Source organism: Octodon degus, unplaced genomic scaffold (genome assembly GCF_000260255.1).
Source record: "Octodon degus isolate 3935 unplaced genomic scaffold, OctDeg1.0 scaffold00002, whole genome shotgun sequence".
In the NCBI taxonomy this organism is placed as follows: domain Eukaryota; kingdom Metazoa; phylum Chordata; class Mammalia; order Rodentia; family Octodontidae; genus Octodon; species Octodon degus.
In genome coordinates this window covers 1,589,028-1,610,988 of record NW_004524578.1, presented here as the reverse complement: position 1 = coordinate 1,610,988, position 21,961 = coordinate 1,589,028, and the positions used below count along the sequence as shown (strand labels likewise).

Here is a 21,961-nt window from a genome sequence, read left to right as displayed (position 1 = left end):
TCTCTGTCTCTCTGTCTCTTTTTCTCTCTGTCTCTTTCTATCTTTCTGTCTCTCTCTATCTCTGTCTCTCTGTCTCCTTTTCTTTCTGTCTCTCTCTGTCTCTTTCTATCTTTCTGTCTCTCTCTATCTCTCTGTCTCTGTCTGTCTCTGTCTGTCTCTCTCCCAGTCCTTGTCCCTCCTCTTTCCTTCTTTGCATCTCCTGGTGTATGTGCCTCTCACTCTTTCCACTCCACTGTCATTGTCTCCTCCTCTTCTCTCCTCCCCTCCTCCTTTTTCACTCTGTGCCTCTTTGCCCTGTGGATTCAATGCACCAATCTACTTGAGATCAAATATCTGAAGGAAGGAAGTTACGGTGTACGTAGATTAGTCAGCTTTAGCAGATTTTTCTGGAATTGAGCCCATTGTGCTGGCCTACACGATGATTAAATATTTAGTTGTTTTCTCCTTGTCTCTCTAAGTTAAACTTGTTTTTGGCAAGTGTGTTCCTTTTTGCACCATGACCCAGAGGTGAAAGCAGCTGCAGCACTCGTGTTGTCTTGGAAGGGCTCATCCTTCTTGAGAATGCAGTGCGTTGAGGCTTCTTTGCATTTTAACTCTCCAATGAGCATCACAAATAATTTTGGAATAAACTGGGGTTTCTTCATTATTATATTGTATATGACAGCCTCTTGTAACCACTTACATTCTAATAGTGGGCTGGAAGGACTCCTACAGTGCTGTTAAACCAGCCCCATCACTTAGCAGCCTCATTGGGCACCCATATGAGCTACTGGTTTGGTTTCAATGGGTTTGAGACAAATGTTGGTGTGTCCACCCCAGAGTTTAGTGGCTGGCCCTCCCCATCTTCTACAACATGGTACTCCCAGGCAAATGTACTGGTTTATCTCACAGGCACCCTTACAAATCCCATGAAATCTTATTCCAACAAGTTGAGTAGTTCTACTTTTCTCAGTCAAAGCTGGAAGCTGATACATCAATATTATAATTTTATGTATTTGCTATGTTGTACTTCTTCTAGGTTATATGCTATTCTGAGAATAATATGCAGTATTAGATATAAATTTTACTGATCAACAACTGCATAAAGTGAGTATACTTATGATGCCCAGTTTAAGGCATGCACATAGTAAGAACTTACCTAAGGTCTTGCCTAGTTAGACTTGCCTAACTTGACTAATGGAGGACCTGACTGGCTGGAAACTAGAACCAAGAAGTTCAGGCCCAAAGACCATGCTGGTCCCTTTATTCCCATGCACGGTCTCTGCGGCTTGACCCTTTGGTCATGATGGTTGTGGCTGTCCCAATTAGGCCTAATTTAGAGTCATTTTGAGGGATACAGTCAGATCTAATGCAGCCATGAGAAGAGAACACCCTGAGTTTTTCCTGTGTTTTGCATTAGAAATTATTTTTACAACAATAACTATTAATGCTATGATTACTATAACCAGCCTTCTGCATCTGTGGGCTCCACATTCATGGTCCAATCAAGGTTTTTAAATGCAAGCTGACTTAAATATGTGAAGGCCTTTGTTCTTTGTCACTGCTTTCCTCGGTGATACAGTAGAACAATTTATGCACTGTTTGCCCTGATTTAGGTATTAAAAGCCATCCAAGGATGATTGAAAGTACAGGAAGCTGCACACAGATTACAGGCAAATATACACGAAGCACTACACTGAACCCACCCAAGTTCAGGCTGCGGAGGCCCGGGGAACTGCAGCCTCTTGCTGCTTCCCAGAACCTCAGTCTCTGTTGTACGCTCCTTGTCTGAGATCCACTCACCCCGAGCCTCGCGTGTGTACTGTGTGTTACATCAGTGATGACACCTGCAGACCTTTCATCATTACTCCCGGAATAACACAGCACAGCGACTAGTTACGTGGGATGTCTGTGGTGTTAGGTTTCAAAGTAATCTGGAGCTGATTTGAGAGCCACAGAAAGGAGTGTTAAATGCTATGCAAATGCTATGTGAATTTGACCTCACTTTATATAGGGGCTTAAACATTCAGGATTTGGGGAACAATCCCCCAAAGGATCCTGAGGCATCACAATCCTTGGGACATGATTCAGATTATGTGCTCTCTGTGACCTCTGCCCTCCACCCCAGTGCCAGACTCAGTGATGGAGTGGGCGTTGTACTTCATTCCCTGGTTGAGAAGCTCATCCAGGTCAGCCTCATTGTCCATGGGGGTTCCTCCGTTTCCCCCAGCAGCTGCTGAGATGCAAGTTTTCCCACACAGGTGGGCTTTTCCCTGCTTCTGCTGTGGGCATCTGCAAGTCCCAGGGTTCCTGACTTCACTGTATTCCTGGATATTGAGTCTGAGTCATGAGATTATGCTTGGGCGATTCACACCATCTGCATGCAATCTCTGCCTACATATCTTATAGTAGAAAAAATGTTCAACACAGAGACTGGTGCAACACACTCCTGTGTACTGGTACCTCATTGTCACAATCACCAAGGAATAGGCCTATCTTGTTTGATTCAATCCTCTACCCACTCCACACTCTCTACTGAGTTATTTTTACTCAGTTCATACCTATCATACCTATTGGTCAAGACTTACTTCTACAACATACAGAATCTTTTTGAAAATAGCCACAATACCATTATACACCTAAAGGTCAATACTAATTCTTTTGTATTGCCAAGTATTCAGTTAGTATTTGGATGTTCCCATATGCATCCAAAGACTGGATAGTGGGTTGAAGTTAGGATACTCAGAAGATCCAAATGTGATATGGTTAAGTCTCAAGTTCATTATCAGTTTTCCCCACCCATTTTTTAAGTCTTAAAGGATAGTTGTTGTCTTAGTTACTTTTTACTCATTGCTGGGACAAATACACTCAAAATGAAGGAAGGAAAGTTTATTTAGCTTACAGTTACTGGAGGGCTCAGTCCATATTCCGCTGGCTCCAAGGCAAACAACAGCAGTTCATGCAGCAGAAAACAATGAGGAGCAGAGGAGGAACAGCAAGTTGCGGCATCCATCAAGCCTCTCTCTTCCTTCTGCGCTGACTGCAAAGACCAGTGCTCCACAGTGAAGTTCCGAGCTCCTCTAAAGTGGCGCGACCGCGAAGACCAAGCTCCTCCAAAGACTGAGACTTCTCCACGGAATGGAAGCGGGGTGGACGGCAGGAAACCAGGAATGGTGGCTTCCTGCCTTTCTCAATTCCTGGGCGCTGCCCACCTGCAGGGCTAGGCCCCCATGCTGAGATCTGCCGGAGCTGATTCAGCCAAGTTGACACAATGTAGCAACTAACACAGTTGTTAAGGAAATTGTGGTTTTCCCTATAGCATCCCCTTAGTCTGGTTTTGCTGATATGAGGGATGGTGGGTGGAGGAGTTTACCTGTTCCCCTGTCTGCTCTACCCCCTGCCCCCAAATAGCTCTGGGAGAGTGACATACTCTTGATTACATTACATTCAGGTTCAATGTTGCTTTCAAAAATGCTACAGTGTGTGTATTTTCTATTGTACATAGAAGTCTGTCTCTCTTTTGTGTTGTGAATATTGACCCATGGGTTCAGGTGTCACCAGAATGACAGATCCGTTATAAAACTTCCCATCACCTAATAGACTTAGGCCTTAATGATGCTATTGCCGGCATTCATTACTTCATTTGGGGTTTGCAAAGGTTACCATTCTATCATTGCTTGGGAGGTAGCAGCCATAAATAGTACACTCACCATCAGTAGTGGGTTACCCTGAGTGAGGAGTCCAAAAATCAAGAGAGCACTAAGCAATCTGTGTGCATCCACGTGCCACGCAGATCAAAGACTCCGTCGCTCACTGGCTTCTCCTTGGGTGGAGCTCAGGGGCATCCTGGGTGCAGATCGAGGGAAGGAAGGACAACACAAGTGGGGTTTATTCCTTTGTTGTTCCCTGTGGAAGCACTACTCACTGGTTGCATCGTTAGACCTTCCTTCCTCAGTTTTGCCACCACCCCTTCCTTCACTCATGGACCCCGAATGTTACTGAGCTTTTTAATGCTGCCCCTTGCCTTATGGTTTCCCTGCACACACACTGCCCATACTTTCTCTAAGTCTCTTTATTAAGTCTCAAATTACACAATTTCTGCCATCTGTCTCACGTCAGGACATCTATTACCTCCTCCTTCTCCTCCTCCTCTTTTTTCTTCTATTCATTTATTTTTAATTTTTGCTGTAGAACTAAAGTGAGCAGAAAAGAGAACACATTCACCATCAAAACAATTCTGTGGAACCGGGTAATACTACTTTTTTATGGGTCGATCCATTCACCACAAGAGCTTGAAAGAGGGCAGCTGGACATAGCACTGCTGAGTGTGTGGTGGATCGAGCCTGTCAGCGTGTCGGTCAGTTCATTTGTTGTATAGCTTTTCCTTTTTCTTTCTTTCTTCTTCTTCTTCTTCTTTTTTTTTTTTTTTTTTTGGTGGAACTGGGGATTGAACTCATGCCCTTGCGCTTGCCAGGGAAGCGCTTATTCCACTGAGTCATCTCCCCGGCCCACTTTTCCATTTTCTTGCTGACTAGGTCCAACACCCAACAGAGGCATATCGAAATATTTTATTTTGATGATTGCTTTGTCTTTTCCCTTCTGTACTCTTACACTTTTTGTACTAAATATTCCAAAGCTATTCTATTTGGGTGCTTATGAATTGAGATATATTATATCTCCTTGGTGAACTAAACTTTTATTGATGTAAAATTCTTTTCTATCTACTCCTGCCTTTCAAAATTTCATTTGTCTAACATTAATGTAGTGTTCCTAGTGAACACTGTCTTTTTCCTCCCTTTACTGATGCATATTTCTGGATTTTGGTTCTTAGTCTCAAAAATCTTTGTTTTATAACTGAAACTTTCTGTATATTAATAATGATTAAAATTATTATACTAAAATTGTTACACTTCAAAATTTCTCTCATATAAATCTGTTTCTATTTGTTTACTGGATACTTTAGAAGTCTTAAATATGGATACTTAATGTAATAAATTCTACAATTCATTATTATTTTTTCCTCCTGTGGGACAATAAAACTTACTTAAATCTTGTGCCAGTAAATTATCTCCTCTCCTAGTGGTTTGCTAATGTTGTGTAGTGTTCTAGAATTAGCTTAATATGTGAGCACCTCAGCTTAGATGTCATCTCAGCTCTTCATGTGTTTTTGTCAAGATAGCTTCCTCCTGGCATGCCCAGTCTCAGTAGCTGTCTCAGCGCACCCTGGAGGGGTGGGGGCAGCAGGGTGGCCCCGGCGCGGCAGCCCTGGGGATCGATCCCCTGGCCCCTGCACCTGCTCACAGGTGCTTTAATCCGCTGAGCTATTCAGCCGGCCCTTGAAGATGACTTCTTAGTTGTCATTCTTGAAATGTAGTTTTCTCTGGACAGAAAACTCTAGATTGGCTTTCCTTCTCCTGACGCTCTCAGACTGCTGCCCCGCGTCCTCACGCCCGTTGCTGCTGCGCCTGTCCCGTCATGCCTACCGCGTTTCCTTTGTACTTCCTCCGGCTGCTCTTCACATCGGCTGTTATGCATATTGTGTATCTCGTGTGTATTCTTGTGCTTCATGTTCCTTACAAGGATTGCTTCTGCCTCATTCTGCCTGTTATTTCAGAACTCAAATTAGATACGTGCCAGACTCATCTACCTCTTCTGATCCTTTCCCAATTTCCCGTCTTTTCCTCTCTGCCCGGCAATCTGGATGGCTTCCTCCCGTCCACCTCATAGTCCACTCGCTGTCACTTCGTGGGGGCCTACTCTTTTAAGTCATCCATGGAGTGTCCTAGGAACTCTCTTGGGTTGCTTTCGAATGGGCTCTATTGTTGCTCTCTTGTCCTCCTTACTACTTTCTAGCCCTCGTCGGTGTCTTTACCCATATTAAATAGTTTTATTTTATATTAAGCAGCATAATCCCAGTAACTTCAGGCTTGCAGAAACTTTTTTTATAAATTTTATGGAAAAAGGTAAAATAAAATTTCAGAACGAAAGTAATAGGAGAACAGTATTTAACATATTATATGCTGCTATCCTTAAAGCAGGTGCTCAGGGTAAGATATGGCAGAAAAGTTTCTCCAACCTGTATTAGCAAAATCTTGCCTTTTAGTGAACTAAGAGAACTAAGAGACACTAACAGTACAAGTGCCTTGCGCCTTTTCCCTTTTCCCCTCTCTGTCCTGTCCCCTTTCACCCATCCTAGTGCCTTTTTGATTTTGAACAGTTTCTTCCCACTGCACCATACCTGTGGTACAGTTTAGATCTTACGACTTTCCGTTTCCCACGTCTTGATCCTGGCGTTGTCGGTTCTGCCGCGGGGCCGTCACGAAGCCTGATTCCCAGATCAAGGTTCCGATCCGCTCGTCTGAATGGGCTCCCGTTCTTTGGAACTTGCCTGGGAGTTCTAGGTCTGTATTTCAGCAGATCCTTGCAGAGATCTGCTCTGAGGGCTCTCGGGAGCCAAGCCCAGGCGCGCAGGAAGCGGCCCCACCCCGGGGTTTGCACTCAGCTCCCCATTACGCCGCTCTGTGTACTACCGCTGTTCTTCTCTTCCGGAGTCCCGTGTCATTAAAAGCAATGATTTCTAAAGTTGAGAGTGGCAGTCCCTTAACAGTTCATATGCATTTGAATGGCTTGCAAATAGGATTCTAAAAGATTGATCAGGATAGTACAGCCAAGCAGAGTGAGGTGGCGCTTGGGGAGCTGGGGCGAGGAAGTTCCCAGCGAGTTCAACTCAGCTTAGACTGCGTGGTGAGATCCCGGCTCAACCACAACAACACCAGTAATAATAATGAGAATGAGAATGATGTAGTGAAAAACCAAAGCACTGCGTCACAGACAGGTTTGTTCTGTGAAATTCTGCTTCATGTACATTTCTGTGCACGTGTATACGTGTGTTTTTGTGTGCATTTTGTGTGCATTTTGTGTGCATTTTGATGCATATGCATTGGTGAACATGTAAACAGTTAGAAAAACACCACTATAGACAGACGGCTCAGGATGAAGTCGCCTCCCAGGCAAATCCTAGTCTCCTGTAGGTTTGTTTTCCTATTTCTAACCACTCTCGGTCACCTAAGGAGTCTTTACTATCACATGATGATAAAATTAGTCTCCCAAACTCTCTTTATGCTTTATTGTTTGCTCTTTTTCTTTGCCTTAGTTTTATTACTCTCCAGAATTTGATGTTTAGCTATACCATGAATTAGGCACACAGCTCCAATTCTAGCAGAAACATCACACGCTCTCTGTTACACTTCTCTCATTGTTGGTACGAAGTGCCGGGACACCTAACATCAGAGGGGGAAAGGGTCATGTGGTTCCAAGTCCCTAGACGTTTCAGTCCTTAGTTAGCCACTAAGAGTGGCACACGGAAGAGCAGTGTAGCAGAGGAGAATAGTTCATGGTGCCCTCAGGGTAGCAAAGGCAACAAGAGAAGGAGATAAGACTCTTTCTGTCCCTTACTTTGTATGCATGCTACCTGCCCTAGGGCAGATGTAACGCTCATACCCTTAATCCTAGCCAGAGCTATGCCAAGCCAATCAGTGAGCTGATCACACATGCTCAGTCCCAGCACACTCTAGATTTAGCCTCCTTTGTTGAAGCTGTGTAACCACAGGAAGCTTTGGGAGCCATCTCCCTGTGAACTATAGCTTCCTAGCACCATCTAGGAGGAAAGGATATACTTTTCTACCTCTGTGGAGTGTCACTTTCACTTAAATCACACAACAGACACACACACACACACACACACACACGAGTGTTCTGCATCTCAACTGGCTTTTTCCTTATGGCTCATGTAATGGTGCCATTTTTCTGTCTTTATGGTGTCACTCTTTGTCCCTCCCTCTTCTGGTCCCTCAGTTGCTTTCCTGTAAGTTGGCTTAGCCTGGTTCCAGTTGCTGATGTGGTTTGTCCCCCAAAGGTTTATGTGCTAGAAGCTCGCACCTGAGAGGCAACACTGGAATAGTGGGACCTTTAAGAAGATTAGTGGGATTAATTACATGGGATTAATTAGTGGGATTAATTATGTCATTATAGACATACCATCATGAATGGATTGATGCTGTCTCTTAAGCACGTATCAGGACTCGGAGGCCTGGGTCAGTGCCTAAAAGTGAGTTTGGCTTTCTTTGCTTGCACTCTGGCCACGAGCACTCTCTCGTGTTGCTGCCGTGGGCTGTCATCAAGATGCGACACAGCAGGGTGGCTCTTGTTAGACGCTGACCAACCGTGCTCGTGAACCTTCCAACTGTCAGAGTTCTGAGCTGAGAATCTCTTCCCTTGTAATTCACTTGGTCTTAAAAACAACAGCACAAAATAGACTGAAGCAAAATAGACTTGCTTTTCTTGGGATAACAAATTGTGGGTTCTGCCTGTGAACTTCCCTTGGTGTCACGTCAGATGGTCATGCCACCTCAGTAGTCATAAGATGGATCTCTTTAGTTGATATTATTGGATGGATCCCTTCATTGTAATGTTCTCTGTCAATCTTTCACTTAAATTATTTATATTTTTCACATTGAGGAGTGATGTTTGATTTAGACCCATTATTTTGTAGGTATTGCAAAATTGTGAGATTTTTAACTCTGCACTTATTTTGGCATTTCTCATGTGGTTCTTTCTTGTAAAGAGGAATTTGCTCTTATTATCGATGTTGCAACTCATGAAATATAATTCACATAGGAAAGGCAAGTTAAATGCATGATGTAGGGGTAGGTCAATTTTAATAGTAATAGACAGGAATCCTAGCAAGTTGTAATGGTGACTAGTGCTTTTTAAAAATTATTTTATTTTTAAAAACCTTAAATATTATTGCAAAAAAATTTTTTTACAAAATTTTGAATGCATCTGTGCATGCATATCCAGAAAGAGAGAGAGAAAGAGAGAGAGAGAGAGAGAGAGAGACAGAGCTATTTCACTTTTTGATATTCAAATTGTCAAATTGATGTTCAAATTTATCAAAGACAAATTGTCCCTAGTCTTTGATAGTCTACTTGTATTCTGGCACAGAAGTCCAAGATTTGTTTTCTTTTATGGGCTCTTTTTCTTTTACATTAAATGACAAAAAGCATAATTTGTATTCCAGAGGTGTTTATTTTTCCAATGTCTTGGCTATTCTGTATGAGAGAGATATAAAGTTCATATATTTCTGTAAAATGAGAGACATGAGCTTACACTAATATTTTAATGCAGGCTTATTTAATAACATCTTACTTAGGTTGGGAGCCTGTTTTTGGTTACCATCTGTTCTCTTCCTTTTTGTATATGTTCATACATACACTTGTTCTGAAAGAGGATTAATGTTAGCACTACAAATCAAACTACTTTTTCACATGCTATCATGGTTCCTTCAGTTGTATATGTATCTCTTGAAGGATGTGTAGCCAAAATAGGGTGGCTTGGGCCCACTTGAAATAATTCTTGCAAGATACGTGATACCATGACTGTTTATACACATAGGGTTGGCTGAGTTGGTTCTTGTCGCTGGACATTCAGGTATTTCACAGTCTGCCATAAACAGTACGGCAGTAAATGACTTCATAATATTTATGCACCACCATGTTTCGGGGATAGATTTCTGGAAATGGGATTCCTGAGGAAGAGGACTAGAACTTGTCTTGATTTTCTCAAGTTCTTCTCTGCAGAGTTAAAGATACTTTGCATTAGCTCCTTCTACGCCTGGGAGTATCAATTCATCGACACCTTCACCCACAGGGTATACTTTTAGACTGCTGAGACCTGCCCCGTGGAGGCTTGGCTTGCATTCTTCCCACTGAGAGCAAAGTTGAACTCCCAGAGACCTCTGCTGTGTGTTGTTGGAGGGAAAGTGCTGGCTGCGAAAGAGCAGCTGCCTGTAACTTGACCAGTGAGCGCGTAGGGTGACTGCAGCGCTGTGACCTGCGGTGTTGCTGCTGAGACAGTTGTGGTATTCCTAAATGTTGAAGGAGACAGGGAGACTAGTATGTTCTTACTTGATGTGCATAAGCAGAAAATGTCTAAGCCATGGGAACGAAAATGTAACTAAAATCACAAAAGCAAAGAAACACCACCTCTCAGTTACTTTGCAGGTGTGGATCAGCAAACAGACATAAAAATGTCTTGAAGAAAAGGGAGGCAGTTTCCTTTTGGGCAAAGAACCCTGGGACACTATTGAAAATTTATACAGCTAATCTTTCTCCAGTCCTTCTGCAGGAACGTAGGACCTTTTACCTTGATGGCCACACATTGTAGAGAAGAAATACTCAGAACTTTTAAGTCCTACTGAACTCTGGATTGGAACTGACATTGATTCCAAGAGACCTAAGATAGCACCGTGTCCCTCTGCCCTTCAGTTGGTATACGGGCTTGTGGACATCAGGTGGTTGATAATTGTCCCTCAGGCTGGATTCATGTCAGTCCTCTGAACCCACCCTATGCCCAGTTCCCAGGTTCCAGTAGGTGCAATTGTGACAGACATTCTTACTCTCGGAGTCAGCAGGACTCCCACAGTAGTTCCCTGACTTCAGAAGTGAAGGTCGTGAGTCTGGCTATTATTATGGTCAAGGCTAAATAGAAGCTATTAAAGCTGTCTGTATATGGGAAAATAAGCCATCAAAAGTGGCACTGCATCCCTGGAAAGACTGCTGAGATCCAAGCTGCCTTCAAGGGTGCAAGTGGCTGAGATGGTGATTCCCACAATATTCCCATTCAGCTCTCCTACTTGGCCTGGAAATGGTTCAAAGACGTAAATGCTAAGAAAAGAAACACTTAACCTGCTGGAAAAGAGATTAGGTAAAAACTCTCGAAGTAATGGGCACAGGCAAAGATTTTCTGGATGGAATTCCAATTACACAAAAATCACATCAAGATTTAACTAATGGTATAATATGAAATTAAAAATGTTCTGCACAACCAAAGAAACAACCAACAGAGTAAAGACAACATTCAGAATGAGGAAATCGTTGTCAGCCAATCCGTAGAGGACTAATAGTTAGAATATATAAAGAACTAAAAATACACAAGCCTTCCAAAATAAAGGACTCTGTCAAAAAAAATGGCCAATAGAAATGAACAGACACTTCACAAGAAAAAAAAAAGACATACAAATGGTAAGTGATTACATTAAATGATGTTTGGTCTCTTTGGCCATTAGAGAAATGCAAAGCAAAACAACTGTGAGATTCCATCTAACTTCAGAAAGCAGGTTATCATTTAGAATTCAAAAATCAACAAGAAAGGATTGTGGAGGAAATAAAACCCTTTCACACAGTTGAAAGGAGTGTAAACTAGTGCAAACACTCTAGAAATAAGGATGATGAGTTGTCTGAAAATTAAAGGTAGGGACTGCACTTGGCCTGGCACTCCCTCTTCGGGGTATCTTCCCTAAACAGTTAATGACATCGTATTACAGTAACAGCCCATGGCAAGCAGGCAGCAGACAGCAAAGCAGCAGGCAGCAGGCAGCAGCGGCAAGCTGCAAGTCCTCCCCAGCAAGCCTCTTTCTGAACCCCACCTTTTCAGGCCACCCATCTCACTGAGGGCAGGTGGTGCTTACATCCGAGGAGGGCTTCCCATTGTCCATGCCCAGCATTGCGCCAAGCCAATCAGTGGACTGATGTAGTGATCATTCCAGCATCAGCGACTCTAGATCCAGCCATCTCCGAAAAGCCCCACCTGTGAGTTGCATGAGGCTTTGCGGGGACATCTAGGCACAAACAGTAACGCTTTCTTATTGCCATGTTGTACAAAACATGGAAAATTATACCATGATCATAGATTGAAGATTCTATCTTCTAATGTAGTCCCAATCAAAATTTCAGCAGGATTTCTATCTTGTGAAATTTGAAAGGTTGATTCCATGCTTCATGAAATATGTATGAGTAGATGAAAGTGGCAAGAGGTTGTGAGTTTGACTCCTGGTACCAATGCAGGGAGAGAGAAATGGATTTTGCACATAGGGATGATGTTAGATTATCCACTTATGACATTCAAACTGGAAATTATTAAAGTAAAAATGTACAGAATTACTGCAAGACTGAAGGTCACACAAGCATGAAAGGAAGTTAACAAGCCAATCAGGTAAAGACCTGGCAGGGTAAAGAATATTTGAAAACATTAAAGCAAACTTGAGTTCCTTGAATTAATGAGCATATTTAGTATTTGTCACTTGAACTAGAGACCATATGAAAGTTTTAGCTAAGTTGGAAGGTACTAAGACTCAAAACTAACCTTAATAAATACCGAATATTTAGTTTCATGTACATAAAATCACAGTCTTTAATAACATTTGAAAGAAAAATCAATGCTAAAATTCAGGCACAATGTCATATTCTTTTGGAAGAATATGACGAAAAGACTGCTAAATATTTAAATAGGTGTGGCTTCCCAAGTAAGTCCATGATACATTCATAAATGAATGACTGATAAGGATCACACACCAATATCTGAGTGACACCGCTAAAATGATGATGACAGGACAACTCAAAGCTTCAGGTGCATCCATTAGGAAAGGGGAAAGGCTGGCCATCATTGGACTAATTTTCAGAATCGACATCTATTAAAAGGAGAAAATGATCTCAGCAAAGACCAAAGAAATTTGATATGGTACAAACAGATGTCTGTGGAAGAGGAAACAAGCCATAGGGGTACTCCAGGACTCCAAGAGTGGATTCTTAGCTACAGGGAGGCGAAGAGAGGAGGGTAGCATGCAAGGAGGGTTTGATGCATGACACACACGTTCTGGAATCATCACAGGCAGGTGCATGAATTTGTACAGATAATATATGTTAATAAAAAAATAAATACATAAATATCTAATTACAAACTAGGTATCAAACAAGATTAATGAAATGAAAGAAAGTGTCAACATGTCATACTAGAAAAAACATATCATCAGACCCAGTGGGATGTTGTTTCTATAATTTTATGAAAAATTATTTTAAAAACCTAGATAATATTTTTATAGTACACTTAAACAATTAGATGAAATAAGTTATTTCTTAGGGAATATATAAATGACTATTTTGGTTACTTTTTCTCTTGTTGCTGGGACCAAACACCTGACACTCAAAATGAAGGACAGAAAGGTTTATGGAGCTCACAGTTTATGGAGATTTCAGTCCATACTTCACTGGCTTCAGGCTAAGTGACGCATGCAGAGGGTAGCAGTTCATGGAGGTAGAGAACAGCAATAGCAAAAAGGGAGGAACAGTGGTGGAGGCAGAGGCAGAGGCAAGCCTTTCTCCCTTTCTTATATGGCATCCAAGCTATCTGCCCCAGGGTGGGTGCAGCACTCACACCCATAATCCCAGCAGCACTCACACCCATAATCCCAGCAGCACTCACACCCATAATCCGAGCAGCATCTACACTCATAATCCCAACAGCAATCACACTCATAATCCCAGCAGCACTCACAACCATAATCCTAGCAGCACTCACACCCATAATCCCAGCAGTGCATACACTCATAATCCCAGCATTGGGTCATAGATTAATCACAAACTTTAGAAGTCTGCCCCAAGACTGCATGATGCTTTGGGGGAACACCTACAATGACCAAAGGTAGTAACAATAAGAATAAGTAATAATAATAAAAAAAGGAAAAGATAAATGGTCTCTTAAAAGGAAAGAACTGAAATTGTGAGTTCATTCCACTTTTTCCTCAGATGACATCAGGTTTATAGTGTTTCAAATAAGTTTTATAAAACATTCAAATACTATACATGCTCGCTTCGGCAGCACATATACTAAGATTGGAACGATACAGAGAAGATTAGCATGGCCCCTGCGCAAATACTGTACGTTATCTGACTCAAGGGCTTCAGATAAAAGCAACGATGGTCAGCTCCAATTGTGCGGCTTAATATAACCTTCATGTCCAAACATATAAAAAGATGGGATAGTTAATTTCAATTAAATACAGTAATATTTAATTGAAAATCACAATATATACACATAATGTTCATCCCAAGATTGGTTGAATCTGAGAAAAATGGACAGTAAATGAAGCAAGAAAAAGAATTCTGATTATTTCAACAGTTATTGAACATGTTGAATTAAAAGCCATTCCTAGTAAAACTTTGTTATGAATTTTCTTCTTATATTACATATTGAAACTAATATTATATAATAAAATTACCCTGAATACTGCTTTTAATAGTTAACTATAAGAAGCATTCTTTTTTTACTTCAGGCCAGAACAATAATGTTACGATCATTTTTCAACAATATCTTGCAATTTTACCAAAATCCATGAGGGATAGAAAGAACCATATTTCATGAGTTAGAAAGAAGCAACGAAGTTGTCGTGTATGAACAAGTTTGTTTTTTTTACATCAAGAACCTAAAGAATATAAAGATAATACATTTACTTATATTAATTGACCAACTGAAGTTGTCAGTTGCCAGCTTCAAGCTGAATATGCAGAATCAATAACCTTCCCGCATGTCAGGAAGCAATTAATGAATTCTACCATTATTTATTCTATCCCTAATGGGCTTTCTTTTTACGGGATTTCTGGGTTTTATCATTCTTTTTCTCTGCAAAGAACTTATGTGTTGCGTATGGCAAGTGTACTCATGATATGTTTCCTCAATAGTTATTTATATGTGAAACCCTTCATTTCCTCTACATTTGTGAAAAATATCGTTCACCGAGTACAGGATTCTCTCCTGGCATTTCTTTTCCACCCTACTGTGGTCTGAGTGTAACTGTTCTCCCAAGCCTCATGCTTTCATAGGTGGGGCTTCGGGGAGGTGGCTGGATCCAGGGTGTGTGATGCTGAGATTAAAGGTGTGTGGTACTAAATTAGTTCACTGGTTGGTTTAGCACAGTCCTGGGTGGGGACAATGGGAAGGCCTGCCCTGGGTGTGGGTGGCCCCACCACAAGCTTTGTAGCCTGAATAGGATAAAAGGGAAAGGAAAGGTTGGCTTGCTGCCCACTGCCTCCTGTCCGCCCTGCCATGGGCTGTTTCTCTTCCACGATGCCCCTGCTGTGCCGCCCAGCCTTGGAGCCAGAAGACTATGGATGAGACCTCTACAAATGGTGATCCAAATAAGCCCCTCCTCCTTTAGTTTGTGAGTGTCCAGTATTTTGTCCCAGCAACAAGAAAGGTAATTAAGTCAAACTGTACTTCACTCCACTCTTGTTTGCATGTTTTCTGAAAAGATGTGTAATTCCTTCTTATCCTTATTCTGCTATGAGTAGTTTTGTTTTTTGTTTGACTTTGGACAACTTTTCAAGATTTTCTCTTTGCTTTCCATTTCTTGCCATATAAATATATAAAACCTAGGTAAAAAACTTTTTTCATTTTAAAGAGAAAAAAATAAAAACAGTGTTAAAAATTCAAAATAATATAGTAAGTGTAACAGTAGTTAATATATTACATATGATTCTCTTTAAAGTAGGTGCTCAGATTATAAAATATAGGCATGAAAAATATATCAAACTGCAAAAGTTCACCAAGTTTCATAGATCTATGATTTGGTGTCTGTTACTTCAATTTCTCTCTCTCTCTCTCTCTCTCTCTCTCTCTCTCTCTCTCTCTCTCTTTCTCTGCTCTTGAAGTCACTAGGCAGCCCAGGCTGTCCTTGACCGCACAGAAGTCCTCCTGCCTCAGCTTCGCCAGTGCCGGATTATGGGTGCACACTACTGTGCCTGGCAATAATTTCTCTGTTCCTTTCTCTATTTCTTCTGTCTTTGTTAGTTTTGTAATTGTTGAAGATTACTTGGGCATGTTGTTTGAACTTTCCCAGTCTCTCTTCTCTTTGCCTTTGGGGTTGGAAGTTTCTTCCACATCCCCTCAAGTCCACTGACTCTCTCCTCCATCGTATCCAGGCTAATCTGCTCCCTCTCTGTTACAGTGGGTGTTTCGTTTTGTTTTCTTGTGGTACCAGAGATCAAACTTGGGACCTTGGGCTTGCCAGGCAGGCCCTTAAGCAGCTGAGCTCCTCGGCCCACCCCCTTTGCCTCTACCTACCTTGTGACTTTTGGAGTTTCTATCTCTTTGATGGAAGCGTCAGCTTTACCTATCTGTTCATGCACTTTGTTCATTTGTCCTCCTAGAATCGTAGCGCATAAATCATTGTGTGTTCTACCACCTGGCCTCCTAATTCCAGCATCCCTGCCACACTTGAGTCTATGTCTCTTTCAGCCACCTTTTCTGGTTGTGTGCCCATGTAGGTGGTTGCTGAAAGCCACACCACAGCTTCCGTGTCCCCCAGAGGCCTGTGCTGAAGGCCTGGTGGGCACCTGTGGACTGCGGGGGAGTAGAATGTCCATGAGGGTGGCCTCGGGTGAAAGCCGGGCCCAGAGGGTGTGCTTTTGAAGAGGACACTTGCACTCTAGCCCTCGTCTGTCTCTCTTTCCTTTGCGGTTACCGAGGTGAAGAAGCCGCCTCTGCCAGACACAACCATTGTGCTAAGCTGTGCTGCCGCAGACCCGGGGCGATGCAGCCGGCAATCCACACACTGCAGCTTCCACACGGCAAGCAAATAAACCTTCTCCCTCATTAAGTTGATTATCTCTGATGTTTTGTCACAGTGACAGAAAGTTGATTAACACTCCCTGACATGGTGTGCTAAGCAAAAGGAACTAAAGTAAAAATTGGTCTTTGTGTGTGGCTTTATGTTCATGTAGCCAGAAGCTTATTACATGCTGTGGCTGTAGGTATCAGAAGCTAACATTGCTTCCTGCATCTTTGTTTTATCTCTCATTTTGGTGGGTGGGGTGGTAGTATGAGTTTTCCTAGAGACTTCTTGTTAAATAAAGTCTCAGCTCTTTCAATAGTTCTATTATAAAACAGGAACCCCGTTGACATGGTGGCAAGGGGTGTGTGTGTGTGTGTGTGTGTGTGTGTGTACATTCTCAAGTCCCATAACTGGGTCTCAGGAGAGAACCTGTACTTTGGACAATGACCTTCATGTTTTCTCCTTGGTTCCTTCCCTCCTTTGGTGAAATACGTGACAGGAAGGTCTACTGCTGAGTGTCCTCCTCTCTCCAGCTACTAAGGCACCAGCAAGACCATGTCTCACTAGGATGTGGGAAACACTTTCAGTTCAGGGGCAGCCGTGGCCCCGTGTGCTTCAGAGTGTCTGCTCTTCCCCTTCTGCTGTTGGAGCTTGAGGGCCTTTTGCTCTGACCTTTGCTTCGCAAGCCTACCAGCACTCTGGGGGGCAAACTTGGAGGAAGTGTGAGCTCACCAGGAATGGGCTCCCCGGGGGCTGCTCACTTTCACTTGTGTTGCTGTTGAACCTTCAACACCTCATCCATGACAGTGAGGGTTTCCTAGGTTGAGATGAGCGTGTGTCTCAGATTGGTGATACACTGCTGGAATTAAAGTTGGGTGGCTGCTGGAGCAGCCCACTGACTGGAATGGCACCACCCTAATCCTGGGACACTGGATAAAGTAAAGGGACAGAAAGAGGCTTGTCTGACCCCTGCTTGCTGCTTTGCTACTTTCTTCTCACCTTACATGTTCTCTATCAAGCCTCCTTGCCCTGAAGCCAGCTGAGTATGGACTGAAACCTCTACACACTTTTAGCTAAGTAAACTTTTCCTCAGAGAACTAAAGCAAATGAATCAAAAACTCATTTGGAACCCAAAGAGACCCAAAATAGCAAAAGCAATCCTGGGCAACAAAGAAAAGGCAGGGGACATCACAATCCCTGATTTGAAATTATGCTACAAAACTATTGAGCTAAAACAACGTGATACTGGCAAGAACACAGACCTGAGGATCAGTGGATGCAGAAACTACAAGATGCGGAAATATCTCCAGATACACTCAGCCACCCGGTCTTTGACAACAGAGCCCAATGCTTTCACGGGAATGAAATTAGCCTCTTTAATAAATGATGCTGGAAAAACTGGCTTTCTGGATGTCAGAGATTAAAGCTAGAGCCATGTCTATCACTAGGCACAAAACTAAACTAAAAATAGATCAAAGATCTAAATATTAAGACAGAAACACTAAACCTGCTGGAATAGGTAGGACTCTGAAATAGCTCAAACTCTGGAAGGCATAGGTATAACCAAAGATTTTATACCAAAATCCTAAGTGCACAGGAGCTATCACAAAGAAGCAACAACTAGGATCTCATCTTATTTAAAAGCTTTTGTACAAAAGAAAGAAATAACCAGCAGAGTGAGGAGACAACCCACAGAGTGGAAACAAGTTTATGCCAGCTGTTCCTAAGACGAAGGACTAATATCTAGAACATACAAAGAAGTGAAAAACATCAGACCACCCAAATTCAAAGACCCAATCCAAAAATGATCATTTGAGATACAAAGACATCTCTCAGGTGAAGAAGAACAAAAGGCAAATAAATATAGGAAAAAATGCTCAGCACCACTGGCCTTGGATTAAATGCAAATTGAAACAACTTCTGAGATTCCATCTTTGCCCAGAAAGAAGGGCTATTATAAAGAAAAAAATGTAAAAAGAAAGAAAGAAAAGAAAACAATAACAGGTGCTGGAGGGGCTGTGGGGAAAAGGCAGCCTTCGCCACTGTTGATGGGAGTGTACACTGGCACAGTCACTGTGGAAACCAGTGCAGAGACTCCTCAAACATCTAGGATTAGCAGTCCCATTTGACCAAGCCATCCTCCTTCTGGGAATCTCCCCAAAAGAAGAGCATCTTACCGTAGCGATCTATGCACATCCATGTTTATAGTGCACAGCTTGTAATAGCTAAACGTTGCAAGCAACCCAAATGCTCACCAACTGAGAAATAGATTTTAAAAAAATATAATGGAGCACTACTCAGCCATAAAGATAAAATTGTGACTTTTTTACTAAATGGACAGACCTTGAGGCCATAATCGTAAGTGAAATAAAGCAGACACGTTTGTGTGAATATGTTATCTTTCTGGTGTAAGAAGCTTAAAATGTAAATAAGAACATGAATGTACAAAAGATACCATGAAATAGGAAGAAACTGTTCGAAAGGAAAAGAGAAATATGAAGGGAGGAAGGGAAAGAATGAGAAAAAGTAGGATAAAATGAAAACTGAGCTTTGCGGACAAAGATTTTCAAACAAGGGTTTGAAAAGAGGAGATGAGGATGGAAAGAAAAGACGAATCAGAATGTGTCATGTACAGATCCAATTCCCTATAATGAATTTGATATAGGGAATTTGATAGTTACGTGCAGCTAAATTGCACCTATAAACTTAAATAAAGTGAAAAATCATTTAAATTAATTAATCAGCCTTTCCTCCTTAAATTTAGGTGTCAGGTATTTTGTCTCAGCAACTAGAAGAAAAACCGAGGCACTGTCCATCTCACAGACTTTGGGGGATGTGGCTTGCTCCGTGGTCCCAGTGCCCTGCTGGATCCAAGGATGGCTTACCTTGCAGTTTTAGTTATATATATATATATATAACTTTATATTAGCACAGGAGCAATTAATTCAAAACTCCTGACTAGAAACAAATTGCCTAAAATGTAGTTTGATGATACAATTTTTAAAATATGTGCTACCAGTGTGATCAAACAAAATTTTAAGGTAAGTCAAACATAAGACACCTTTATAAAGCTATAAAATTTTATACTTAAAAAGCTCAAAGAATACAAAAGTCTATCATTTGTCAAGTGAGAAAAAAATTCAGGACCAACCCTTTCAGGACCCCTCTTTTGAATTCCCCAATAAATTTCCCTACTCTAGAGAGAGAGAGAGAGAATAGAGTTTACCCCTCTGATGTCAAAGAGAACAAGGCTGGGTTCATGGTGGAGGAAGTCCATCCAGAGCGCATCTCTCAGGGCTTATGAGGTTGTACTCACTGCGACAGTCTCTCATTTTTTATTGAAATGTTCAATGCATTTACATTTGATGCATATAATTATTTATATGATTGAAATCTTCCATTTTACCACTTAAGATTTGTCTTTTAAACTTTTCTGTTGCTTCTTTGTTGTTACTTTTGTGGCAAACACATCCTATTTTTCCATTTAATTTCTTTGTTATAATTGTGTTTATTTTAAAAGTTATTTTCTTAGAGGTTTATCTGAGGATTACTATATATGTCTTAATTTATTGCAACCTATTAGACATTACTGCCAGCTTAATTCTAGTTAAGTATAGATATTTGGCTCCTTAAAAGTTATGTTCATTTCTTTACTTGCTAATTTTGTTATTTATAAAATATCTATCTATTTATCAATACATCATCTATTATCATTTATCAATATATGGTAAACTACAATATAGAATTATGATTATGTCATATAAATGTTTTTAAATAAGAGAAATATATGATGTAATACATTTCAGCTGGTATATAATTGTCTTTATCTGTGCTTTATTTATTCATGTGGACTCAGACCACTGTTTGGTGTCAATTGTCTTCAGCCTTTGCTTCTCTTGGAATGTCTTTTTTCACGTTTGGAAGATTATTTCATGGAGTACGGGCTTCTTGGTTGATTTTTCCTTTCAGTGCTTTGCTTTCTAACTTGCATTATTTCTAATAAAAATTCTTATCAGACTAGAATGTGATTTTGTTGTGATTCTTCTGCTTTCAAGAATCTCCTTTGCAAGAGTTTATTTTTTGTGGTGTGAATTTCTTTGAATTTATTCTGATTGGATTTTGTTGAACTCCTTACAGATTAATTTTCAAGTCACATTTGACATTATGTAGTCACTGCTTCTTCAAAACTATTTTGCTCTTCTCTTTCTCCTTCTTTGGGGCATCTATTCAGTTTAGGAAATCCTCCTTGGTATTTTGATTGGACGATCTACGTCGATCTAAAGTTCGCCATCATTACTCAGATCTGCTGTTGAATCGCTGTAATGAATTTTTTACTTTCATGACTGTATTCCTAACCTGAGAATTTTCATTTGTTTCTTTAAATTTCCCCTACATCTTTATAGCTCCTCTCTACTTCCAAGCCATAGTCACTATATTTCCCTTCAAATCTGTGGCACAGGTCTAGGCACGCATTTGTAGCCACTGCACTAAGGCAGTTGCTGAGGCTGACAACTGAGCTCCATCAGAAACGGCCTCCGTGGACTGTTTTCTCTCCTTTGTGAGGTTGAAAACTGGAAATTTTAAATCATACATGCATTGCAACAACTCTGGATTCTAATCCCACTCTTCCAACTCTCCAAAATTGTTGTTTCAGTCTGGGAAACATCTTGTCACCTCAGTGACAGGCTTGCGACTCCTCACTCTCCAGAGTGGCGTGGACCCCTCCAAAGTGTGCAGCTAAAGATGTTGCTGTTCCTTCAAAAGATCTCATTTTTAAATCTGACTGCCCAGAGATGACCTTAGCGATCAGCCAGTGACTGGTCAGAGTTTACACCTAGCCATCTGGTTCTACTTGGCTGATAGTTTTGTGTCTGAGGCCAGAAATACATTGCACTGCAGGCGGTTTACAGGTCTGCCTTGGCTTGTGCCTCCTTTTCCGATGGCCTCTGATTTCTGAATGAGCAAACTTCCTATTCCTGCTTTGAACACTACTGTCTGCGGTGGACGGTGTGTTAGTCTGCTCTGCTCTGCTGGGATGGAACACTTTCAAGCCGGTCACTGATAAAGAGCAGATGTGTTTCTTGTCATTCTCTTGGCCAGCAAGCTGCAGACCAAGGCACCGGCTTCGGATGCTGCTCTTGACTCTGCCCCCCGAGGGAGGACTCTGTGTCCTCACAGGCAAGAGCGAAAGAGAGTGAAACCCTCTCCTTCCTGTGCTGGCACGACCTTCACTTCATCCTCGCTCGCCAGATCCATCCCCCCACCCCGCTGCGCTGGGCACAACCGGGCTCAGGTTCCTGACAAGGGGATGCGACACTGGGTGGCAGCAGGTGGATGGCCATCTCCCTCTCTAGGCTCCTCTGTTCTCTTTCTTCATGTCCATAAATATTCCTCGAAAACATAGCTTCATAAAATTCCATAGCAGACGACTTGTCAATGTATCTTTTAACTCCAATATGTAGAGTTTTTAATAATGTTCAGCGAGACTGTTTTTTTAAAAAAAAAACTTTATATTTGCCATTTCTAAAATTCTGCATT

At 41.6% G+C, this 21,961-nt stretch overlaps 1 non-coding gene across 1 annotated transcript; it reads left to right on the top strand.

The window, feature by feature from the left end:
* The first annotated feature begins 13,676 nt into the window (after nucleotides 1-13,676).
* Nucleotides 13,677-13,784, top strand: LOC111816290. Its single transcript, XR_002820721.1, has one exon. It is a non-coding gene; the product is annotated as a U6 spliceosomal RNA (small nuclear RNA).
* Nucleotides 13,785-21,961: the final 8,177 nt, after the last annotated feature.